The 13576-nt window shown below is 44.4% G+C and overlaps 1 pseudogene; it reads left to right on the top strand.

Moving 5' to 3' along the window:
• The first annotated feature begins 5258 nt into the window (after positions 1-5258).
• On the top strand, positions 5259-9488 carry LOC109738459 (uncharacterized; annotated as a pseudogene).
• Positions 9489-13576: the final 4088 nt, after the last annotated feature.

The following is a 13576-nucleotide window of genomic DNA, read 5'->3' as shown; positions in this document are numbered from 1 at the left end:
TCTCGAAGAGGAGCGGGTTCACCTTAAGTCCAATGGCGTATGCTTGAGGTCTCATCGTATGAACACTTGGGGCTTGTGGAGTAGTCGTCATGTACATGGAGATGATCGTGGGATGCTCCGCATCACACTCCATCTTCTTCGCTCCTCTCCCTCGCTGCTGCCGGCGACGGGGTGCTCCCTCAACCTTCTTCTCTTCTTCGTGCTCTCCAGGCATGCTTCCTCTCCTCCAACCGGCGCAACGGACCAGGTCTCGCCCCTGCGGTCTTCCCCTGTCTTGGTCGGTCGTGGCCTAGCTAGCTTGGTGGTGGTGCGGTCCTCGGCGGGCGTGGGGGTGGCGCGGGCTGCCGTCATTGGGTTCTCGTAGCGCGGTTCCTCGCATATGGACGTGGTGGGGTTCCCGTCTGCCACCGGATATTGGTTCCGCCAGTTCCGGCGTGCTCCTTCCGATCTGACGGCTTCCATGGAGATGGATGTCCTCTCGTTGGTGGTCCCTATGGCTGCTTATTCGGGGGCGCCCGACAGCCCAGATATAAGGATGTGTCTCCGCACGGGTGAAAGTCGCAAGTTTTGGGGACTGTTGATTAAAATGAGTTAGTTACATCCAGGGTACATAAACGATGTTTGGTGTACAAGCACCGAAGTGATGACTCTAAGCACTGAAGTGAGCCGATGGCATGCTGCCATCATGGCCCCTAGTGATTCATCCAGATCCATAGATCCACTTGATATCCAGAGTCGATGGCGTGATGATGGCAGCGTACCATCGGCTCACTTCAGTGCTGGTAGTCATCACTAGGTGATCTATGGATCTAGATGTTTTTTTGGTTATTTCTGATGTTTGATGTATAGTCATAATTGAAGATGAATAGATAAAATGTTTTGCACACAAAAAAAACCTACGATAATTAAATGTCTTCGAATAGCTTCCTTATATGTGCTTCCTCACCTAAAGATCATAGATCTCTCCAATAATAATTTTTGTGGGCACATTCCAATAAGCTTATTCTCAGGGCCAAGTTCACTCTGGGTCTTAGATCTCAGTTTTAATTGCATCAAAGGAAATCTCCCGGTTACATGGAACTAAAAAAAATGTTAACGAATACATTTTCCCTGTTGAAATACTAATTTATAGTTGCATTTTCATTATTGTGGACTTTTATCTATTTATATTGTTGCACTAAAAGATGATACTTCCTCTATAAACTAATATAAATCGTTGAGATCACTAAAGAGGAACTACAAGCCTAGCGAGCGATGCAATTTGACCACAAAGCTAATCTTGCACGAGTGGCCCAGCAAAAACAAAAGGTGGAGGCATATAAAGTTAAAACTAGGAGCTTTTGTTTGAAGCAGTCGGCAGCCCTACGGCGGTGGCCGGCGGTGGGCAAGGTGGCGGCGCGGCTCCATGGCAGCAGGATGGCGTGGTGGTGCGGGGTGGTCGGTGACGCGCCCCCGGCCCAGATCTGGGCCCTGCGGGCCCCATCTGGGTCCTAGCGGGCCAACCCCCGGCGCGGCTTCGGTGTCTTCTGCGCGGTGGGGAGGAGGAGCAGCTCAGACTGGGGGAGGCGACACCGACGGCATGCCTGCTGCAGTGCGAAGGTGGGAGCTTTACGGGCCTATGAGGGCCCGGCCGGGCCTGTGGCCCCACGGGCCTAGTATGCTCCTGCTTCCGGTCGGCTACCATCATTGACGGTGGAGGTTGAGCCCTCCCGCGTGCCGGCGGTGTTGCTGCCTCTAGTCCCGGCTCCTCCTCTTTGATGTGCAGACCTCTCTTCGTGTTGCCGTGGTGAGACGGCGTGGAAGCCTCAAGACCATGCTGGCGCAGGATGGTGGTCGGTTTGGTGGTGGGCTCCGGAGTGCCCGAGGTGAAGGTTGGGATCGGGAGAAATCCCGGTCGGCTTGACCGACACTGACGCGGTGGCGCCTGAGGGTGCCGCCGGACCTTCTTGGAGGGCGTCAAGGGCTATCCTTACTCTCTCCTCGTCGCGTACCGGGGGAAACCCTTGGCAGCAGCGTTGTGACCGTCGCGTCCCTTCTTGGATGTGTTGATTGGTACCGGCGCTTCAGAGTCTAGGAGCTAGGTGAGAGATTTCCGGCGGGCGGAGTGGTCGCGAGGCTTCTTTGTTTTTGTCGATCCCCCGTTGTCGGCATTTGTTTCTTTTGTCTTTCTCTTTCGCGTGTCTGTGCTGCTTCTGCCCCAGCACCTATTGTTGGTTGTACCGGTTGGTTGCTTTATAATACAAAGCGGGGGAAACCCTTTTCTAGAAAGCAGTCGGTCCTTCGCACACGGCGCACCTTCACCGCGCCGCCCCATTGGCAACACAGTGAACCGAGCGGGCGAAGCAGGTACTATAGCGGACTGGATATTGTAGACAATTGGCACATATCAAAATGGCACTGTAGCCAATGTTATTTAAAGTTTTGCCGACAATTTTTGGAAACATGAATATTTTTTTTAAATTAGATTTTTTTAACTCGGAGTTCTTTCACTTTTGCGATTGACTTTGGAAATTTATGAATATTTACTAATGCAAACCATTTTAAGAATTTCGAACTTTTTGAAATATCAGAAGAATTTTTGAAATTCCAAAGATATTTTCAAATGTGTAAAGAAAAATGAAATTCCAGACATATTTTTTAAAATATGAACAATTTTCAAATTTTTGAACTAGAATTGTAGCCATTTTTTAAAAATATTCTGAAATTTTGAAACATTCTTTGAAAACACATGCAAAATTTGAAATTGCGAACTTTTCTTGAACAAATGAAAAAGGAAAGAAAAAACAAGAAAAATTAGAATAGAAAACCAGAAAACGAGTAAAAGAAAACACCAGAAAAAAATGAGAATAACCAGACAAAAATATTCTAGAAGGTTTCCAAAACCGGCAATAAACTAGATAGGAATCTTCTGGATGGTTCTCACAACCTGGATGGTAGAACATATTGAATAGCTAATGGGCGGCCAAAATAAGTCCCTCGTTCGCAAATGTCATACATTATTCATGACAATCTTGACATCAAGTCTCCATTTAGACGCCCTAAATCATGTATGACACTTAGTGTGAAGATTGTCGATCAAACGCACAGGGAACAGCGTGAGGCATCGTGAGATGGACCGGCACATTATTAATCTGCCGTATGTTCCCCAGATCCCGGTTATGTGAACCTTGTTTTGTTCAGTCTTTTAAAGGTTTGGGACCTTCTAGAAGGTTCTGGTGTGCTTCATTTTTTACCTTTTTTTTACTTTTTTTGTTTTTCAGTTATCATGTCTCTTTTTTTCTTTTTGTCGTTCAATTTTTTATAAATTGCACAATAATTCAAAAAACATTGGAATACAAAAAATGCTCACATTTTTGAAAAAATATTCAAAAAAATCAAATTTGTTCACGCTTCTTTTAGAAAATGTTCAGAATTTCAAATTTTGTTACCAATTTTCAAAGATGTTCATAATTTCAGAAAATGTTTTCCAATTACAAAATTTGTTCATTTTTTCCAAAAATGTTCACTTATTTTTTTAATTGTTCATAGTTTTCGGGAAATGTTCATAGTTTTGAAAATATATTTGAAATTTCAGAAGGTGTTTGGTTTAAAAAAAATATTGTCTGGAAATGTAAAAAAAGTCACATTTAAAAAAAATACAATTTTTAAAAAATGATTCAGAATTTTAAGGAAATTAGATTTTTTTCAAACAAAAGTGGAAATTTTGAAATGTGTTCCGAATTTTTTGATTTTGTTAGGTAATATTTTGGAAATTTAAAATTTTGTTCGGTATTTTCTAAAAATGTTTAGAAATTTCAAATTTGTTTGAATCTTTCATTAAAAAATTGGAAATTTGAAAAAATGTTCATTTTTTACAAATGAAGTTATATTCATGTGTTCTGAAACCCAAAAAGTAAAACAACTAAATCTTTTTTTCTAGGAAAAATGAAAAAAGCAATAAAAAAGGTGATTGAACGCTCGGTACAGCAGCTAGCGCTATTGGTCAACCCGCCTCAAGGGATGCCACCATTTTAAGGCAATGTGTGTCATATAGGACCTGTCTTTTGACGCAGTACCGATAGAAGCAGCCCACCAATGACATGCAGCATCAGACCCATGAGATATTTTTGTCTAAAAAAAATCCCAGGCGATAGTAATTCACTGATCATGTTGTCAATCCGGCAGGCGACAGATGCTGGCCACCTTCTCCCGGTGCCGGCAACAGGATGCTCCTTCAGGCAGCGAGAAATCTGGGCAGACACTGAGCACATATATGCCTAGGCCCTAGGGCCAACTCAAAACCCCACGCTTGCCTTGGTCCCCCAACGAGACGCTGTCTGCAGATCGTGTCGGGCTAGATAGTGGCTCTGGCGTGATCCGGATGACGGCGGCAGGGTGTCGCGTGGGCGTAGCCATGGCGGAGTTGTCGAGTCGTTGCCGAGCTGCTAATACGTGAGAGTTGTGGTCATGCGTTCGTTGACGAAAAAGGGTTTCCCCGCTTTATTTATATATATACTCCCTCCGTTCCAAATTACTCGTCGTGGTTTTGGTTCAAAATTTGAACCAAAACCACGACGAGTAATTTGGAACAGAGGGAGTATAAAGCAATCACCACACCGCAAATGCAAGATCAAATGAAGAAATGCAAAAAGGAACAGAAAAACGGCAATGATACAAGAAGCTATAGAGCAGCTAATAGGATCCGACAACACCACACAAGCTTGATCATCGAAGTCCTTATCGAACCCCAGGACTTGCCATCGATGCTGCGAGGCCAAGAGAGCAACTTGCCGCCGGAGGAAGAACAAGCTTCGGCAACTCCCATTGGCCAAACACAGCTGAATCGCCGCCGAAGAAGGCCCCCTGCTTTCTAGTCCTGGATTAGAGGAAGCTAGCCGCTCACCCCTGAGCACTCGTGAGTAAGACCAACTGGGTTGATGGTGAAAAGCCCGGCTGCCTCACCTCTCAAGCCGCAACCCCGGCAACATCGCACCTTCGGCAAGAACCATGGCGCCCAGGCCACCGCAAGCCACCGAACGGGAACATTGAAGAACGTTGGCGATGCATAACCACGCCGAAACCCGAACCACCACCTCCACCATCCCAAGGCGGCGCCTTGAAGACGAGAAACAATGTCGTAGCGCCGCCGCCGCCCAATCCGAAGATTTTGGGCTTTTACCTGAGACACGGAGGTGGGAGCCCGGGATGGACGTGGACCTCGATGCAGCCTTCAAGAAGATTTTGGGCTTTCACCTGAGACATGGAGGTGGGAGCCCGGGATGGCCCTCGATGGACCCCTCCGCCAGCGCCCGCCGCCACATCGTCATGCCCCACGCCAGCACGACGCCGCCGCCCGACGCTTCCGGCCCGTGCCTTCTACCATCGAGCAGGGGAAGAAAAGCCCCACCGCCCGCCAGGTCGCACCGGCGGCGGCGAGGAGGGAGGGTGGTGGAGGGGGAGCTGGGCTCTCCGGGATTTGTATTCTTTCCAATAGTAAATTGTTCAGCCCGGTCATGCGTTCGTTCATCAATCTCTTCTCTGATTGCTCCGGGTACATCTTGTTTGATTTCTTCTGAATCATCGATATGCTTAGTAAAGTTGCTAGTACTGCTGTCCTAGATACACACATTGCTCAAGTTTTCTAGCTATATTTGGTACATTCGTGAGCCTGGTAGCCTAAGTTTGATGAAGAAACATGTGTGTCGTCTCGTACGTCCCTGTCTCCCTTGAGTCCAATATGACGTTGTTATTAGAACTTGAAAAGTCTAGTAGGCACCTCTATGTTAGAAAAGTCTAGCCCGCACATAATGCCGGCTGCGACTAATTGGCCATCCATGCATGCACCTGGTCAAGAATGCATCGCAATATCTTCACAACAAGATTTCCCGTGGATGATGCATGATTGCTGAAGACCTTGTCCAAGTAATTAAACTGACCGTATGTGCCAAGTTGTACTCCTAGACTTGTATTCCGTGCGAGTCCTTGCGTCTACAATTAGTATGAAGCTAGCGAAAGATCGATAAAGGGAAAGCCTGCAGAACTACAAAACCACTCACCATTTCTCTCCCAAAGTCTAGCTATGGGTAGCTGCTTGCCATGGGGATTATTTTCTTCGATAGTAGTACTATTTTTGTCGTTACAGTTCATGCTTCACTTGTCCTCTGTTTGCTTCGTGGAGGAGAGGGCTGCACTAATGGATATTCGGTCTTCCCTTATGAGAGCGCGCTCCTTGGGCGTGACTAATTCATGGGGGGAGGATGGTGATGACTGCTGCTCGTGGGAGCATGTGAAATGCAACAATACAACACAACGAGTGTCTCATCTCGATCTTTCGTACATATTTGTGACTAGTTCACACGATCATTGGTATTTAAACTCAACAGTGTTTTCTGCATTATATGAGCTTGAATACCTTGATCTATCAAACAATTATCCCTGTTCGCTAGCCTTGGAAGGTACGTATGTGTCCTCCAAATTCTCTTTATAGAACAATATGTATGTGCGATGACTTCTTGTTCTCATTGATATACAAACAAAAACACCTGCAGGATTAGTTGGACTATCCAAGCTTCGATATCTCGACTTTAGTGCTACTACACAGGGTGGGGGTTTCCCGGAATTTCTAGAGCGCATTGTTTCACTGGAAGTTCTAGCTCTCAACGGTAACTACATGAGGTAAAGTTTGTGCTTATTGTAGGTGTTCTAAGGTGGACGTCAAATTTCATATTAATAATTAATCTCGCATGCCTACACATGTTGCAGCTACTGAAAATCTTAGAAACTTGCGACAATTGAACATGTCTTTCAATAGCTTCGATGGAGACCTCCCGGAATCGCTATTTGCACTTCCTCGCCTAAAGATCCTAGATCTCAACTTGAATAATTTCCATGGGCAAATTCCAATAAATTCATCCTCGAGACCACTTTCACTTGAAGTCTTGGATCTCAGTTATAATAGGCTCAACGGAACTCTTCCAATTTTTACAGGTAGATATTCTTACTTCATGTTTTATTAGTATGTGCTACCTGTAACAATTATACTACTTGCACACACTGCAGACTTTAAAAACATCAGGACCTTGAACTTGGGTGTCAACCAGTTCAGTGGATCTCTTCCGGCGTCTTTATTTGCACTTCCTCATCTCGAAATCTTAAATCTCGAATCTAATAAGTTGAGTGGAGCTCTTCCAAATGAACAAGGTATTCCTATCAGAAGAACATTTACTGTGTATATCAGAAAAAAAGAGTGTAACCATTGATGACAACTATTGTTGCATGATTTTTCTACTCCTGCAGCATTTGAAATTCTCAAGAATCTACGAGAGTTGTATCAATCAACCAGTTCAGTGGAAACATTCCAGCATTCTTGTTTTTGCTTCCACATATTCAACAATTGGATCTCTCATATAATTGCTTTGGAGGACAAATTCTGATAAATCAATCATCAAATCTTCCATTGTCGTTTAAGGCTCTTCAGCTTTCCCGCAACAATTTGAGTGGTAGACTTTCTTTCATTTGGCTTAGAAACCTCACAAATCTAGAAGTGATAGACCTTTCAGGCAATTCTAACCTAGTTGTTGACGGGCATATTCCTGGATGGATCCCTTCATTCCAACTAAAAGTGTTATTGCTCTCTGGTTGTGACCTTGACAAGAACATTATTGCAGAACCACATTTTTTACGCACACAGCGTCATTTAGAGCTGCTTGATTTATCCAACAATAACTTGTCGGGTAGCATGCCGAATTGGCTGTTTACAAAGGAATCAACACTTCGGTATCTAAATCTTGGAAATAACTCACTAACTGGATCGATGGGCCCAATATGGCATACCCAACCTTATCTGTCCACTATAGACATACACATGAACCAAGTCACAGGACAGCTGCCGGACAACATTGGCTCATTGTTTCCAAGATTGTTTGTTCTTAATATTTCTAGTAACAACATCGATGGGAACATACCAAAGTCGTTGTGCGAGAACATTTACATGCAATCTTTGGACATGTCGAACAGCAAACTTTCTGGGGAAGTTCCGGCTTGTATGTTCACTAATTATCAATGGCTATCCACGATGAAGGTCTCAAACAACAGGCTTGGTGGTCTAATTTTTGGTGGGATGAATAATCTGTCAAATATGAATGAATTGTACCTGGACAGGAACAAATTTGAAGGGACAATACCACACAGTTTGTCAGGTGTTTTAACAGTCATGGATTTGCATGATAACGAGCTGTCTGGCAATCTTGATAACTCATTATGGAACCTATCTTCTTTGGTAGTCCTGAATCTTGCTGGCAACCATATAACTGGCAAAATTCATCCACAAATCTGTGGCTTCATGGGACTTCGCTTTTTAGATCTATCAAGCAATAATCTTACATGGTCTATACCAAACTGTATCTTTATACAGCTCAATTTTGTTAACCTGTCTGAGAACTCATTTTCTGGCGATATCTCTTTTCCCTTTTTCAACACATCAAGTCTGATTTCTTTGGATATCAGACACAATCAGTTCACAGGCAACCTCCATTGGGTACGTTATCTTGACAACATTAGGCTGCTTATGTTGGGCAGAAATAAGTTCGAAGGGCCAGTTAATCCAAAAGTGTGCAAACTCATGTACCTGAGGATAATTGATTTGTCCCATAACAAGCTTTCAGGTTCATTGCCAGCATGTATTGGTGATATCTCTTTCAAAGGCGACACAGACGATCAAATGTTGGAGCCAGTCTATGGAGAGATATACAATGGCTCTTCATATGACTTACGAGGCTTCACCTTTGCCTCCAAGGGGAATCTCTACACATACGGTCGAAGTTTCTTGGCTTCAATGTCTGGCATCGACCTATCTGCAAACATGTTGCATGGAGAAATTCCTTGGGAGCTAGGGAATCTAAGCCACGTCAAATCCCTTAACCTGTCATACAATTTATTTGTTGGCCCGATCCCGATGACCTTGGGCGGCATGGAGGAGATAGAGAGCTTGGACCTCTCCCACAATGAGCTGAGTGGACCAATACCTTGGCAGCTAACTCGGTTATCAACATTGGGGGTGTTCTCTGTGGCATACAACAACTTGTCAGGATGTATACCAAACTCTGGTCAGCTAGGCTTCGGCATGGAGAGCTACCTAGGTAACACCAACCTTAACCAGATTACACAGGGGAACATGTGTGCTGCTCCCAGTCCAGATCCTATTGCGGAGAAAGACGTGGGGGAGACGCCCAGTAACCCAGTTCTATACGTGGTCACAGCTGCCGCGTTTGTGTTGGCATTTTGGGCCACCGTAGGATTCTCGTTTTGCCAGCCTTATGGAAGATCAGTAATGCTCAAGATGTAGTGCTCGAACAATTACACAATGTAAGCACATTGAAAGTATTACAATTATGTAGTATGCACTACAGTTTTCCTATCCAAAGGAAAAAAATAGTCCTAGTTGTGTATTTTAAGTGTATGTAAGTACACATGCACTGAGCTTCCTCAAATTTCTTTCTGGGTATGCAATGTAATTGTATTTTGTGTCAGATTGTAACTTATTAGCGCTGAGAATGTATCAGATGTACTTGATTAGTACAATGAGAGAAATTAGAAATAAAGAGCGACCTTGCACTTCTCACATAAAGTCAGAAGTTAACATGTAGAATCTTAGCACATACAAAAAATGGTGGAGGTTCATGCATTCATACAGCAAAGTCGCCGCTTCCTTCTCTTGCTTGTTCTTGACGACCTTTTACCCTTTCCAGAATCTGATTCCATGGCCAGTGGCACCAACATACCTCCTTTGAAATCATCAGCATGTGAACTCTTCGCAATAGGCTTTTGTAACTTAATGGAATATTTGAAGTCTTTTATCTGCAATTACTATATAGGTCATGTTAACGAATGCCCCTTGTACGTGCTAAACCCACCTCCCAAAGATTATAGCTTTTACAAGAAACAGTAATGAAAAAAAATATAAGCACATCTTCTTCAACTGTGCTCTCTTCCTATGGATGCAGATTCATCAAAAAAGGATACAGGAAACTTATGGTATTTTAGAATGGAATAGATATGAAAGGAGAATATTCAATCAGCCTTTAAGTAAGATTGAACATGAATATGTATATAGTTCAGCAAATCATTTCAAGTATCTATGTTCATAATGTGCACCAAAAAATGCATTATTTATTTTCCTTGACATTATATGTCTTGAATGTAGCGCAGCTGCTAACATTTTAAGGTGGAAAGATCAGAAAATATCTTTCCTCTATTCCTTTCACTGTCTGGCGCCACATATCCTGGCTCTTCGTGAGTTTTTCATTCATCTACAGGATAAGTCAAAGGACATCAGCTACACCAACAGCCAAGCTGGTTGGTGTACCTCACCATCAGCTACACGAACACTTCAGTTATTGGTCTAATTTATGGTCTAAGTTAATTCTCGAAAAGCATGAGCGCACTATATTATAAAATTGTGGGAGTAGTAAATAGGGACAGGGGCTAACAAGCTTTTCCCTTTCTGAGCATGTTTTGTACGTATATCTATTTTACTCCATGGCAACGCACGGGCATTCAACTAGTCAATTATAGATGCAAATGGATGTCAATCAATAGATACATGGACATACTACCTATATATAGTATGTTGCAAAGACCTCACGAGAATGGTCAAAGGTGCGGACTCTTAAGTTTAAGGGTTTTTATCATTTATGCCACAACTTGTGTTCACTACTCAATTTTGCCACTGGAATGTCAACTACTCAAAAACGACATCGCTTCGTTAGGCTCTTGCTCAAAAATACCACTCGACACCATTACTGTCAGCTAAAAGCCCATTTATCATGTTATAATGACCAAAATATTCATGGACCGACATGTCAGCTCTTTCTCTATCTCGCCACGATAAAGTGTGGGTCTCAGTTGATCCCCAACAACGTTCTTATTTTTCTCTCAAATTATTCGCTTGCTTACTCCTGGCAAGTGGGGTCACACTTATTATTGTGAGATAGAGAGAGCTGACATGTGGGTCTTGTGGTAATTTGGTCATATAATGTGGCCAACGGATTTGACCTGACAATAACGATGTCTAAAGGCATTTTTAAGCAAACATCTAATGAAAGGTTGGCATTTTTTAGGTATCTAATGACATTTTTTAGCAAGCATTTCACGAAACGATGGCATGTTTGACAGTTCTAATTTTTAATGAAAAAACTAAGTAGTGAGAAACAATTAGTGTCATTTTTAGTAGCAGGAGTAGACTCTTTAGCAGGGCATGTGCCCAAGAATGACGTGATTGGAACGGGAGGCATGGGCTCGCAAGCATCTCGCACCCTTTGAGAAACAAACTTCTCAACCATAACAAGATAAAAAAAAAGACCAAGAAAGAAATTGGGAGCAGAGCACTGCGCTTGGTGGTGCTGGCAGGCAATAGGTGCGAGCAGAGGATGTGGTGGGGCTAACCCGGCAGTCGCCCGGCCACCTGGTTTCTTTTTCCCTCCTAATCTACTACTCCCTCCGTTCACTTTTATATATAGTTTTGGACAACTAAAAATGAGCTTTTTTGCATGTTGTCTAGAATGCATACAAGGCCTTATAAAAGTGAACAAAGAGAGTGGACGTTCTGAACGCAACGGCATCTGAACGCAGATATCCAGCCGCACGCTTGGGCGAGGTGATGCGCGCATTAAAAGACGCTAGAAGTGACAAAGGCAGCATACATCATCATATACTCCCTCCGATTCTTTTTACTCTGCATATTAGGTTTATCTGAAGTCAATCTCATGCAACTTTAACCAAGTTATATAAAAAAATATTAACATTCACATAACAAGACCAATATCATTAGATCCATCTCGGAATATATTTTCATATTATATTTATTAGATATTATACATGTTAATATTTTCTAATATAAATTTGGTCTGACTTCAGACAAATCTAATGTGCGAGAGTAAAAAGGAATAAAGGGAGTACAAATGAATACTGTGGCCACGGTGGCTAAGGGCAACTCCAACGCACGACCCCATCATGTCTGCCCGCGTCCGTTTGGGGGTAAACGCACAAAGCAGGTCCTCCAATGCACAGGAGCAAACGGACCACCGTATGTTTTCTGTCCGCTTTCGACCATTCCCGGCCCAAGTTTGAGCCGAGTTTGCGGACGAACGGACAGCGCGCAGACGGACGGGACGCGCACCCTTGTCCTCCCCTAGTCCGCCCGTTGGTGGCACAGGCGGCCACTTTCCCTCCCTTTCCTCCAAAACGCTCCCGCGCCCCATCCTTCCCACCTCCCTCCATCCACCATGGCCGACGAGGCGAATCCCGTCGACCCACCAGCTGCCGCTCGCCCCGCGGCGAAAAAAAAGCCTGTGAAGAAGCCTCGGTCGGAGCTCACGCCGGCGGAGATCACCAAGCTCGACGCCGAATCGTCTAAGAGGAGGGGCCGACGAACTGTTGCGAGGGAGAAGAAGGCCGCCGCCGAGTACGCTGCCGACTGTGCCGTGCAGCGTGCGTTGCAGCACCAGGCCGGCGTTGAGGACAAGGAGTCCATCGTCTCCAAGGCGCACACCCTCCTCATGTTGGGTATGTGCCGCCCCATGCCGGCCAATCTCTCGGCCGCTGCCATGGCCGCGGCCAGCACTAGCTCCTTGGCCCATCGTCCGTCGCAACATCGTCCCCCGAGCTAGTCCGTCACACACGAGACGCCGGATGTTCATACTCCGCCCCCGCACGGCCATGGGCAGACGCAATTCTCCATGTCGCCGGACTGCATCGTGGTCGATCCGACCACGCCCGCGGGCGTCATCGACCTCAACATCACGCCGGGGGACAGTGGCGCTAGCGAGCCGTTCGACGGAGCGCAAAGGAAGTGATGTCTACTACACAATCTTCTTCTTGTAGACGTTGTTGGGCCTCCAAGTGCAGAGGTTCGTAGGACAATAGCAAATTTCCCTCAAGTGGATGACCTAAGGTTTATCAATCCGTGGGAGGCGTAGGATGAAGATGGTCTCTCTCAAACAACCCTGAAACCAAATAACAAAGAGTCTCTTGTGTCCCCAACACACCCAATACAATGGTAAATTGTATAAGTGCACTAGTTCGGCGAAGAGATGGTGATACAAGTGCAATATGGATGGTAGATATAGGTTTTCGTAATCTAAAAATATAAAACACCAAGGTAGCAAGTGGTAAAAGTGAGCGTAAACGGTATTGCAATGCTAGGAAACAAGGCCTAGGGTTCATACTTTCACTAGTGTAAGTTCTCTCAACAATATAACATAATTGGATCATATAACTATCCCTCAACATGCAACAAAGAGTCACTCCAAAGTCACTAATAGAGGAGAACAAACGAAGAGATTATTGTAGGGTACGAAACCACCTCAAAGTTATTCTTTCTGATCAATCTATTCAAGAGTCCATAGTAAAATAACACGAAGCTATTCTTTCCGTTCGATCTATCCTAGAGTTCATACTAGAATAAAAACCTTAAGACACAAATCAACCAAAACCCTAATGTCACCTAGATACTCCAATGTCACCTCAAGTATCCGTGGGTATGATTATACGATATGCATCACACAATCTCAGATTCATCTATTCAACCAACACAAAGAAT

This window comes from Aegilops tauschii, chromosome 2, assembly GCF_002575655.3.
Source record: "Aegilops tauschii subsp. strangulata cultivar AL8/78 chromosome 2, Aet v6.0, whole genome shotgun sequence".
NCBI classification, from domain to species: Eukaryota; Viridiplantae; Streptophyta; class Magnoliopsida; order Poales; family Poaceae; genus Aegilops; species Aegilops tauschii.
The sequence above is the reverse complement of the archived record's forward strand: the minus strand, read 5'-3'. Positions and strand labels throughout refer to the sequence as shown.